The sequence below is a fragment of the Athene cunicularia genome (genome assembly GCF_003259725.1).
Source record: "Athene cunicularia isolate RWA chromosome Z unlocalized genomic scaffold, athCun1 chrZ_part1, whole genome shotgun sequence".
In the NCBI taxonomy this organism is placed as follows: domain Eukaryota; kingdom Metazoa; phylum Chordata; class Aves; order Strigiformes; family Strigidae; genus Athene; species Athene cunicularia.
The window spans coordinates 11,221,389-11,234,743 of NW_020799142.1; the positions used below are offsets into that span (position 1 = coordinate 11,221,389).

At 37.2% G+C, this 13,355-nt stretch overlaps 1 protein-coding gene across 2 annotated transcripts in view; it reads right to left on the reverse strand.

Moving 5' to 3' along the window:
• LHFPL2 (LHFPL tetraspan subfamily member 2) overlaps positions 1-8,267 on the reverse strand; it is a 117,533-nt gene extending 109,266 nt beyond the window's left edge. For both annotated transcript variants that reach the window (XM_026865391.1, XM_026865392.1), the window contains exon 1: positions 8,213-8,267. The gene's annotated coding sequence lies outside the window, so the exon portion shown is untranslated. The remainder of the gene's footprint in view (positions 1-8,212) is intronic.
• Positions 8,268-13,355: the final 5,088 nt, after the last annotated feature.

Here is a 13,355-nt window from a genome sequence, read left to right on the forward strand (position 1 = left end):
AAGAACTGTGAGTTCTAAAAAATTATTTATGAAATCATGTCAATTATGATCAAATAATTTTAGCACATGTCCAATCATTCAAAATAAAGACTATCTGTGTACCTAAGACTCAAAATAGATCTCAAAAGTTAACTATGTAACAAGCAAGCGCATTATTATAAATATTAAATATCATAAAAACTGCAACACACAGTCACTTGTTTCAATAATATTTTCCAGACAGTTCATGTTTTTAAAAATGTAACTGTTCACATATTTAAATAACTATCTACCTTGTGCTGGAACAAACCAATGCATAGGTGGTGAATCTTCTAGCTGAGCTAAGCAGAAACATTAGTACACAGACAAATAAGTGAAAGGGAGCCAAAATAATTTCCCTCTAAATGCAGAAACTCATTTAAGCATATTAAAAAAACAGTCATTAGGGAAACTAGTTTATCTTCTGTTTCTGAAAGAATATAATAAGTAACAGACACAACTACAGTGTGGGCCATGTCCAGGAAATCTGTGAGGTCTCCTGGACCACACACTCCCTCCACAAAGCCACACGTAGAAATTATGAAGCAACTAACCCACTCAGGGCAATGCACAGATCACTTACACATGGCTAGAAAAGTAGAGAGAAACATTCACCAAATGGTCACCAGCATCTCAAGAACTACTACCATTGCCAGACTGAACACTAGCTATTCCAGTGACATTTGAGGATGCAGGAACAGCTACAGGCCTTTGTATAGGCTTGCACTCCTAAATAAATTCAATGTGACAGAAGAAACAAATTCAGTTTTAGACAAAGTCTTCCACTGACCACTTCATTTATTTTTTTAAAACTTCAAGATGCAAAAGCTTTCAGAGCTGCAGAGCTCTCTGAGCCACAGTCAGCAACCACAGAAGTCAGTACAGATCATCTTGTGCCAGCCTACAAATTACAAACATGCAAACCTCCATGCAAAAGGAAGGGAAAAACCAACTACTTCCTGATCATATTGAATTACAAGAGAGGGAATACAAAATTTTCCATTCAATGGTTGCTTCTCCTCCAACTGGCTGACAGATAAAGAATGTCTGACCCTCTCAAAAACCAAATATACCCTATCTTTAAAACAAGATAGATAAAATAGGAGCCATTCAAAAACTTGGCTCTCAGTAGAGCCATAACTCAGGTAGAGGGACCAACTACTGAATCGTTTATTCTACTGGGAGAGCATGAGAACTTCATAGGAAAAAAAAAAAAAAACCAACAAAAAACAAGCTTCTGCTGCATAGACAGGTTTAGGCTGACTATAGCTATATATAGTAATTTTCCCCTTTCAATCTTTATCTCATTCAAATGAAGACACATGCACACAAAAAAACAAAGTATAAACAGAAAAATTAAGATTCGAAGCTTTATATGTGGATCAGACTTTACTCACTAAGGACAGTGCTGAGCACCAATTTTCATTCCTCTTGGTTCACAAAAAAGACTATTAGTACATTACTCAACCATTAATGAAGTAACAGCATGCACATATTAAAACAAAAGAAACATTTAATTTGAACCAGTTAAATACAGAGCTACTACAAAATATAACTAATCCAGGATCAAATAATTTAGAGTTATATGGAAAAACAGAACAGTAGTGTATAGCAAAGAGACTTCAGGAAGTTGCAAGTTGTGAACCACAGACAGAACTGGTAGGTGGACATATTTATTATTTTTTAAACAGGACACTAGTTTTACTGCAAGGCCAGCAGACAATTTCTATCATGTGATAATGAGATAAATACAGATTAAGAGATATGCTGTTTGCTTCTCAGAAACAAAATAGAGATGTCCATCGCAATCCAAAGACAACAGAGTAGTCCCTGCCCTCAGCAAGGAAGCTCACACAAAGCTGTTGGGAAGAAGAGATTTGCAAGTTTTGCCAGGACGACACAGATTTTGCAGCCTGTTGAGCCCTTGCATCTACTCTTGCACTATCACTTAGACCTTCTGCCTGCTCCTCTCTTTACGAGGATGATGTCCTGCACAAAGCACACTTCTAGATATCCGTGAATATGAAGTCAGCGTTTGTTACTATTTCACGTAATGTTATAGCTATTCTTATCAAATACAATTCCTTTAGATAAAACAAATGCTTGACTGTACCTGTTTCCTCTCCAAATAACAAGATACATAATGGTGCTTTGAGCTTTTGAGGATTTGCAGGAAACCATGCAAAACTAATGTTAAAAACAAACCAGTGTTTTAAAAAAAAAAAACAAACACTAACAAACAAACGGGAAATCAGCTTTAAAAAGATTTGACCGAGGAGGAGCACACAATGGTCTAAGTCAGTCCACAAAAAAATAAGTATCAGCTAATTTTGTTTTCCCCTAGATTGCAAACTGCTTCACCATGATACTCAGTGGGACCCTAACTGCCCATTCTTCATTTGTCAGACCAACATCTTCCCGAAATGCGCTGTAATGTCTGAGGATTTCAGACATAATGTGTTTGCAAAGACAGGTACACATATACCGCTCCCCTAAGCTGATGAACGATGCCTCAGCCCAGACAGACACAGGCCTGATACACTGGATTTTAATTGACCAGTGCTTACAAATAACCTTTCACACTACCAGATACAGAAAAACACAAGTGAGTAATAACAGCATTGATTCTGATTACTTAGTCTTTGTTCAGCCTTCCCAGTAGAGGGAAGTACATTGGAAAGATGTATTTATTTCCAAATTATCTGGCTTGTTTGATGTAAATCTGAACTCTTCATTCACACTGAAAATAAAATTGTACTCAATAAAATAATATATTCTACTTGGTCACAAGAGCAAGCATGAATTGAAAATGAATCAATAAACATCAATGTCTGCAAATGTAGGCTGTCACTTGGCAGAGTACTCTATGACCAAAGTTAAGGATTCAGAATGAAAAACTTCAAATGGAAGATTTGTTAATTGGTTATTAAATTATTTTTATGACAATATTAGAACTTCTTATGCATTTGAGACAATTTCTGACTTCTTTAGAACCAGTATAATATAGAATGAAGAATACGATAGTGTCTGACAACTCTGACAGATATGTCTTACTATTATTATTACCATGCTCAAAACTTTAACCACAATTATTGCAAGAGGAAAGGACAGTAGTAAAGATTTGTTTGGATTATCATTTAATTAATAATCTCTCTTCCATAATCTAATCTCCAAAAAGAGTGTTTATAAGTTTCCTCCTAAACAGCATGGTCTGGTTACATAAAAACCATTCGAGTAAGAACCACTACCATAGGTACTATGTCTGAGGTTAAGGTTCAGTTGATCAGCTGATTGATGGCTAGATACAAGGCCATTTTTATTTTCTTTCTCTTGCAGTATAACTCAGTAGCAACACATTAAATGGAGATAAACCATTAAAAAATTTTCTTTGGACTGTTTTCACAGATTTTATCTAAAGCATGAGCCCCTCGGATGTAGTCCCTGATTCTCTGGCAAAGAACTCTGCATTATTCTTCAGCTGAAAAGCAGACTCTTACAGTATCTAAACAGTAACTTCATGTTACCTTACATACTTCTCAGAATAATCAGTTAACAACATGGCCAAATGTTCCCCTGTCCATACAGGGGAGGTGTTTTAGCCAAACAGAAGAGCTAGACCACTTTCCTGTCTGAAGAGAAAACTTACCTTCCTTTATCAATTCCAAAAATACTCAGCTGTGATGTTGTTGACTATGACTAATTGCTTTTGGCACAACTTTAATAAACCTTCAGAGAAGAGAACTGTATTTGCTACATGAAAATACATCATCAGTTCAAATATTTACATGTACCAGATGATATTTGAACATGAGAATACTTCTGGGTTTTCCTACAGTTTATTCTTAAGGTAGTCACAAATGAATTCTGCTGTAGTTAACATTAACTTCACTCAGTGTACAGAGATCAAAGTAGCTACTGTACACAAACATCCCAACAATAACAAAATAGCACTCAGTTATTTACAACAAACTTCAATAGCCTCCACCTACACAAACTTAAATGTTGCCCTTCCTTCCTCACCTCCGAAACCACATACTTCAATAAAGCCACTTCGGCATCTGAAGTAAATTGTATGGAGTTTCAGTATTATCAATCTACTTCAGCAACAGACATGGAAACAGACTACAAAGGCTCAGGTAGGAACTTCGTAATACCTGCATGCTCCTTGTGCCTCTAACTCAGCCTCTGATGCAGCAATACAGGATAATTTGAAAACTCAGCCACTGGTAACATGGAACAGTCTAATACCTGCTACAAAAAAACCCCCTCTGTGGCAGTATAATCACTGCATAGGCTTTCCACCTCCAGGCAAAGTTACTTTCCCTTGTGCCCCAGACCACATTAAAAAGGATGATAAAATTGTTTATTTGGTCTTACAAGAACAGAGGAAACATTCAGGTGGTAAGACACAAAGAAGCTTGCAGTCTGGGGTGAAAGGCACTGTTAATTTAACTCCCATAGCCACTTTAGAAAACGCAGTGAAAGCATGTTAAGTATATTAACACATGAGAGAAAAGTAAAGAATGCACATGCAACACATGGCTGTGTCTTCATTAACGACAGATTACCATCTGGTACATTACCATCTGTTATGATCACCACACAATACAAATCTACCCCTGAGCAGGTGCGGACACAATAACATTTCTGTCAAGTTTGCCAGACTGCAGTATGCTGCATTCATGCCAACTCCACACCAGCTGAAGGAGGACAAACAATACATACCTCACCTGTCATTGTCAGAGTCGTAGAGAAATGAACAATACCTGACAGAGCAGAAACCTTACCAGTATGAGGTTAACATAAAATTGGGGTTGTTAAGGTATGTTTACATGAGGTGTTTGCATCGAGTGGTTATGGGTGTTTGAACTGCTGGCAAGTGCCCTAAAGATGTACCATTGAATCAACACTCTAAATCAACCGAGTAAATCAGTGTCTGTGGAATAACGAGCAACACAATATCCTCCTCCCTCTATACCACTCTGTCCCCATCAGAGATCCAAGAGCTTTCAGTCTTTTCTCTAACTCTGCAGGAAATCCCACATATTATGTGTTTGTATCAGCAGTTAAAATATATCTATAGTAGAAGGGAGAAGAGCAGAGAAATGAAACACTTCCATATTAAATACAATTTCACACACACATAGGAGAAAATAAATCTGAAAAAATCAAGTTGGGATTACAGACATATCTGCTTAGACTGCCTAAATAAGACAATATGTATTATCTCATCTGGCAGTTTAGCATGACTGAAATGAAACATAATTTGTAGTTGATGCCAACTGGCAAGAGACAGACAAATGTTCATGGTAATTTTTGTGTTTTGTTAAAAATGTACTTCTGTCTTAAATTATAAGGGAAATGAATAGGAGGCTTTCCGTCTACAAAGTACAAGATTTGCAGATGCTACCCTGAGCTGCTAACTTACAGAAAAATGTGTCTTGAGTTTCTACAATTTGAAAAAAAAACAAATCTAAAATTATGCCAGGTCAAATCTTACACTCAGTACCCCATCTCCAAGGGCAGCCAAAAGCAGATGTCTGGGGAAGAGGATAAGAATAGTGTACTCATTTAGTCATACTTTCCCCAAATACTCTCCAGTCTCCAATAATTTGCAGCTCAGGGACTTTCAAAGCCAGAGGTCATGCGTATATATTTAATAATCCCCTACAGACTTTTTCTTTCATTCATTTTGTCCAGTCTCCCTTTGAATCAGTATAAATTTTCAGTATCTACCACATCCTGTGGAGTTACACAACTTAATGATATGTGCATGAAACAAAATTCCTCTTTTTGCTACTCCAAACCCAACACCTGCTAGTTTCATTTTCATGCTCATTAGTTCTTATACTGGTAGAGACAACAAACAACCTATCCTTTTCAACCTCCCCATGCTGTTCATTTTTTTTGTGAAGCTATCATCACATCCCAGGTGTCTCTTCTCACCAATTTAACTGTTCTTTGTTTGGAAAGTGTTATGCATCTCTGATTGTCCTTGCAGTAAACAGAAAAAGCAAAATATGCACTTGGACTTTCTACTATGGCCTTACCTTCCCCAAACGTTTGGTTTTTTGTTTGTTGGGTTTTTTTTTTTATTTCCCAATTTACTTCTGTTTAAAATTTCCCAATTTTATTTCTGTTGGCTCTATAGACTCTCTGTAGCAGTCCTGCTCCTCAACTTATTTCTCAAGATCTTTTCTAACCTGCTTTCTTAAGGACATTTAATTCTGCTAGCTTGACCTTTCTGTTTTCCTCTTTCACACACAACTTCTACTTTTTTAACTACAGCTACTGCCCCTGAAACTGCTTTTTTAACCAGGCTTTGATTACACAATGAACTAGTATTAACATTACAAAAATAGACAAAGATGGAGGCCAGCAGTTTCTTGTGAAAATATTTACCTCCATCACCTGTAAACAAATGGAAAGACTTGTGAAGGAAGGAGGTTTCCCTCTGAGCATTAGCATCATGAGTTGCCTTCCCCAGTCCGCAAGACTACCAAGATTACGGTGAATTTTTCTTTCCACAGATTCTTCAATACACATGGCTAATTTAAATCACTTGCAGTACAAGGAAAATGTCCTAAAATTTTCCCTCTCCTTCCCTAAAAAGGATCATTACAAGCAGAAAAAAAGAGACTTAGACAAAAAATTAGTCCATTTTTTGGTAAGATTTCCAAAGAATATTTGTTTCACAGTACTTTCAGGATCTGTGTGATGTGATGAAGTAAACTATTCTATTACCAGACAATCTTAATCTAGAAAAGGTAGCATGTTTATTGGAGGAAAAGATGAAAATTCAAAATTACAAACTGGAGGAATGACCTGAAAAAGCAATGTCATCTTCAATGAGAACATGTGCAGGATGCTACAGTCAGGCAGAAATAACCAGTTATAAAATGATCAGTGAGAACAGTGTCTTAGAACATGTGTCCTTGGATGAGGATCTGGTGGATCCCTGCCTGACCATGAGAGAGTCAGAGTGCTGCAAAAGAGACATGCATCATGTCAGTAAATATAAAGAGGATCCCATTCCATTTAATTCAACGTCATTAAAATCTCAAGTGAAATACAGTCTTAACTTGGACAGAACAAAATAGACGTGAAGTAATGGAATATAACCTAAAGAAAAGTAACAAAAATAACTGGTGTACAGAAAACAGCACCTGTGAGGTGAAAGAATTGAGCTTAAAGAAATAGCAGGCTATTATAGTTAAGAAGAAACACAGTAAAACATATTGTAAGAAGCAAAACAATTACTTGCTTTGTCCAAGACAGATACAGGATGAGCAGTTATGGTGTTAAACTGCAACAAGAAAGGTATGAATTTGATAACATGAAAAGAAAATTTTCTCATGGCATGACTGTTGAGTTCCTTAGAACAAGTCACAGATGACAGATATGGATGATCCCAACCTGAAGCAGATGAATGGACTTAAATGACTTCATAAGGCCTCTTCCAGTCCTGTCTTTTTAAGAGCTCGTCCTTGGGACCTGAGGCAGAAGCTCTTCTTTTCAGTGATTTAACAAATAAAAAAAAAAAAAAGAAAAGGAGGGGGGATGGGTGTTACAGGGCTGCCTTGGAAAAAAATGAGGTTATAATCAATCTGCTCACACATAAACTATTTATTGAGACCTTCTCTCTCCCCAACTCCAAGAAGCCTCTGGAATGAAAGTAAGATTATCGACCAAGACCTGAAGAAATTGTGCTGAAGCACAGAATTCTATTCTCTGACCTTCCCCTGACATTTTTTAAACGTGGGTTGGAAGCAGATGCATGCTATGCAGAGTATAGTTCATACATGCATGTGTGACACTCCTAATGCACACTAAAAGCAACAGATTGCATATTTACTGTGCAATGCATGCAACATGCAACAGAAAAACTAGGCAAACTCTGCTGATATGGGCCAGTGAATTGGAACATTCCTAAGGCTCCGTTTTAGACTGGACTTCCACTCTTTCACATTAACATGTCCCATTCTTGCACTGAGCAAGCTCAAGAAAAGCTGGATATTTCTGTACTCCAAATTTGGCTGCGATGAAAGGCAAACCCTAATTCAAGCTGTCAGGCCTGTCATGGAATGCAGTCTGGGTCACTTAGATATGAAGAATGGCTGAAGGTAATTATACTGATTTTATGCAGTCATGATCATGACTAATGACTGAATAAACATGTATGCGCAACACAAACCTCATGCACATTTCTGCAAACTGGATACCTCTGCTAAATTATCTAGCATTTCAGCAGAGCAATCAGCTGGGCAGTGTGTGGAAAATCTTGCACGCCAGCTGTCATGTACCATGTCTATTAGTAGCTTAAAGAAAACCTAAAACAGAGAAAAATGAGATCTTTGTTAACTCTTGAAAGGTAAACCATACCACAGAAACACTGTCCTGAGAAAAACCAAAGCAGAGAGAGACATAACATTGCATGGAACTTCCTGTTGAGCATAAAACTATAATTTCATTATCATGCCAAGCCTGGACCACTACTTAATGTTGAACTCGTAAGTTAAAACTATTTTCTAAAAGCACAGAAAGAAATCCACAAACACAGATTTAAAAAAAAAAATATTTAATTTAAAATTAACATGTGCAACTCATCTCAACAGGTAAAAGCTATAAAAGAATACATTATCATATTTAGACTAGAACTTGCATTTGAAATCTTCTCGTAAACTTTAAATTATTCACACTTGCCTGTGCAGAATGATGCTCAGGTTTTATCAGGTGTCTGTTCTGAAATAGTTACAATTGTATACACTGCCTTATTCTGCAAAATAACTGAGTTCCATAGATGGCTGAGAGAGGTATTTGCATGAGATACTCTCCACTGTTTATATTACAAGAACAATTCAATGCATACTATTCATCAGTACTATATAGTTGTGCACAAAGACGCTGCCATTCTTTGCACGCAAAAGTACCTATAAAAGATAAGGTCCTGCAGCTAAGAGTACAGTTGTCAGATGTCTGGAATTTAGTAAATCAGGATTTGTACAGAATTTCTTAAGAGAATTATCTTTTATAGGTACATTACTGCAGGAACAGCAACAATATTTAAAGCACTGCATGTATATCACTTATTTAACATTTCAGGAAAAAAAAAAAAACGAACACCACCTCTATATATGAAAATATTTTTTTGTTAAAGCTTTCCCTCCACGAAATTACCGTTTGCATGGGACATATCAAAGCAATTCACACACACTAAGAAACAAAACAAGAGTACGTAACCATTAAAATAAAGCTGCTCTCAAATGCATTTGCCAGTATATAAAATCAGTGCATTAGCACCACCATACTCTTTAGTGATTAGGTCAGGTTTTGACAAATGAAAGTTGAATTAAAACTCAGAAAACTTGTTTACAGTGATCCCAGACACAAACCTTGCAAGCTGCAATTCACTGACCTATGTAAACTGATACAGCTTTCAGATAATCTCCCAGTGAATACTATTGCAAAAATCTATAAACACAGATGGCACCAACCAGCATCCTATCTGCAATCTCAACAGAAGATCAAATACAGAAACTGAATTTATCCTCCCACATCACAGGTGATGCTTTCCAAACAGGTTTAAGGGATTATGCCTGGAAGCTGAACTAAGAAGGTTCTGTCACAGCTACCCAAAGTCTCAGCCACCCTGAGAAACTGCACTGCTTGAACAAAGTTTGTTTAAAAAAAAATATGTGGCTTTTAACAAATTAATGAAACATTCAGTTCAAACCAGCACCATGTTAGAATTGCTACAATTATCAAGTTGACCATTTCTATCAGCAGTAAACTTATAAAGCACCATAACAAAGAACCTACTTGGGATCAAAAAGAATCCTGCAAGATGAAAAGGCCAACAACCTAGAGTCAAACTTTAAAGTAAATATCAATTGTATTATTAAAGCTTATTATATGATTTTATCTACAAAACTTACTGTTATTCATCTGGAACAGAGTGACATCATTAATAGTTATTGGTGAATTGTCATAAAAGATGCATGAGAATACACACAATGTATACAATGTCAGGTGTTAGCAAACATGTAGGTCGATTAGTGAACTCTAAAGCTAATTCAAACCTAAGACATTTTCACTGCTAAGATGTTAGATACCATGTATAAAACATGAATCTAACAATACCTCGACAGTCTTTAAAATAAGATGACAATAGCAAGACAAAGTAATCTGAAATTGAGCATCGACACCAATGACAAAGGAGGCTGTACAGCTGCTTCAGCAATTTTGCTTTCCTAATCTTTTCTGAGCTCTAGGAGCTGTATAAAGGTGAAAAATAAAAGATCTGAAAATCAGCTTAAAGTAAGGCTTCCCTGTGTGTATGGGCTCATTCACTATAATCCTCTCACTGGATGCAACGCAACATGACACTTTCTCCAAGGTATTTTTCCCCCTCTTTTTATACTATTTAATTCTAATGGTTTTTCATTTAGTTTCCATGTTTTCACCATGGGCCTCAAAGAAACCCCTAACCAACATCATTTAAACCAATATAAATATGAAATGTTTTAAGAACAAATATTGCTGCAGCAGTCTGCTCATGCAACTATGTCTTGAATATTCTGGATTCACCTTTGAAGAGCTCACATCTAACTTTACTATACAGCTCCTAGCTGAAAAAGATAGTACAATTATGAGGAGCAGAAGACAAGGAAAACTAGAGAAATTAATCTTTAGCAACAGACCGTGATTTTTTTTTTTTCCTAATTGTTTATTACATATACCAAATCAGAAACTGGATCCTAGAGCACAATGGTCTTTGAATGTCTTTTGCTGTGATTTATGTGTGCTTGGTCATGGAAAAGATAATTGCCCGATTACTACATGTATTCCCTGATTTCAGAACTTCAGATATATTCCTGATCTACTCACATAGACTGGGGACATATTCAGTCATTTGTCTGCTTTATATTTAATGTAAAATAATTTATTTTTCCATTGGGGATTTTGTTGGCTTTGGAATTACCTTCTACAAATTTATCTTCTAGTAAAAGTGATTATTCTCTGATTAATTGATGCTGAATTGCTTATCCATGGTTCATGTCTGACCTCCTAATGTTTAAACATAGGGAGAAACAAAGGCAATTAAAAAAAAATTAAGATCTCAGATCAGCATTAAAATATTTTCGAAAATGCATTAATTACTTTCAATAAGATAACATGAAAATTATTGAAACCACTTGGTTTACTCAGAAGACTGTTTAAAAACTAAATAATAGAACTGTTGTTTACACAGCTTTCAGAGTATCTGACCATACCTCCCCAGCAATTTTAAGATAAGTGATAACAACAATAGTTTTTTATCTGGGATTTACAGAGACCCTACATTCAGTTTAATTCCAGTTCATCTGTTTGTAGGAAGATGGTTTTGGAAGAACGCGCCCTGTCAGTTCCACATTTCCAGGGCTGATCCTGTCAATTTTTGTGAAAGCTGGAAAACTAGAAGGGAGAAATAATCTAAGCAAAAATCTTTAGCATCATTTTAACAGACTTGTCAGCTATAATCACATCAGCAACTGTCTCTGCATCAAAGAAAGGGCTCTGGGAGACAGTAATACCTTCCAGCCGCTCTCCACCTCTGCCCTTGTTCAGCACGTCCCCTTGTCACAACCACCGCTTCACTTTTAATGGGAAGCCCTCCAACTGGTACTAAATGTCTAACAGAGGAGAAGCTTCTGGAACTACAAAAATTTTGATTAATAATAATTGTGTTCTTCACATCACTCAGAAAAATAATGAATTCTCCTTTTCATGTAATTATTTAAACAGCAGTGTCTACACCATACACAATACATTTGGTTTTTTGCCTGGTCCCAGCTATATGGTCACCTGCAGCCCAACCAGGTTCTGCTGACACAATAGCATAGAGCTCTTAATATGTCATTGTCCTACTGCATTACAGAATACCACAAGCAATTTTCACAGCCACAGACCAGAACATGAAAAAAGATCACAGCAATTACTGACTTCCTTTCCGTCTTTACCAGCACTATTCCTGTTGTAAACTTACCAGCCCTGCACAATCAAGGGTGACTTTAGAAGATGTGGAGGAATATGCTTTGATTAAATAAGTTAAAAAAATGACTACAACATTTTTATACAGAAATGCTGGGTCCAGTTTCCATGACTTACACTCTTAAGAGCAAATGACACACTACTGCTACTTGCCTGACATGTGGGTATATCATCATGCAAGCATTTCCCAGAATGCTCAATAAAAACAGATGATTAACCAAAAAAAAGTAAAGTGGGCAATTTCCTACATACTGATTAAACCCACTCCATGACTGAGACAGAGGAAACTTGTGAAGAAAATAGTAATGTGATTAGAGCTGGAATGGCTGCAACTAGCATATGCAATAAAAATCAAGGAATGGTCCCATGAAACTGTCTGAGATAAAACCCTCTCATTAACAACTGCTCTAATTCTGTCTATAACCTGCATTTAACAATGGGTGGACATGGAGAAAATACTCAAGAAGGTGCCAAAGACTAATTGGAGTTATATTTTTGCAGCATGTTTTATTCAGAGAAATGAATTGAAACATTGATTTTAGTGTCACTGACACTTTCTAATAAGCCACTCTGTGCACAGCACATATTTATAGGCCCCGATGAGTTACAGCTCTGTAAGGTTTCTGTGACCAAAGCAAATCCCTGAAAACTAGGCTTTTTGCAGGTGTTGAACTTGCACAGCCAGAAACCACTGCAGAACTAGGACAGAGCAGACTTTTTCACTGAGGTATCTGCAGTAGCGCCTAAGCGTGTTCCTCTAAGAAAGCCAAACATTTTAATTAACATATATAATATTTTCTTCTTGCTGGGGTCAGCAAGAGCTTCTTAACTGTTTTCAGTTATTCCTAAAAACACGTATCATCAGGAAGAACTCATTCACAGCGTCTCATCTGCTTACTTGTGGCTTGGTGTACCCTGACTGCGATGGAGCACCGCAGCCACTCTGCCACCAGGCACTGGCAGCGCACGCACTTGTCGGGACACAGCACTGCCAGCCCATGTTGTTTTACTTGACGTTGCTTCAACGCACCCGCAACATCTGAATTAGGGGATCCAATCTCAGCGGTGCGTTACCGAATTTCTTTGGAGCGACGCCTAAACTACCAACAAGCCTCCACTAGGAACTCGTGCCATCTACTTCTTGCCCTTTCCTGAGGGGCCCCGAGACACAAAATACACTGACCCCCGCCTCAAAAACTGAGCCCAGAAAGGCGAGGGGAAGGCAGAACACGTGGGAGATGGGAAGGCGCTAAGCGAGCGTTGAACCCTGGCTCTCCCAGGCAGCTCGAGGAAACGAGCGGCCCCTG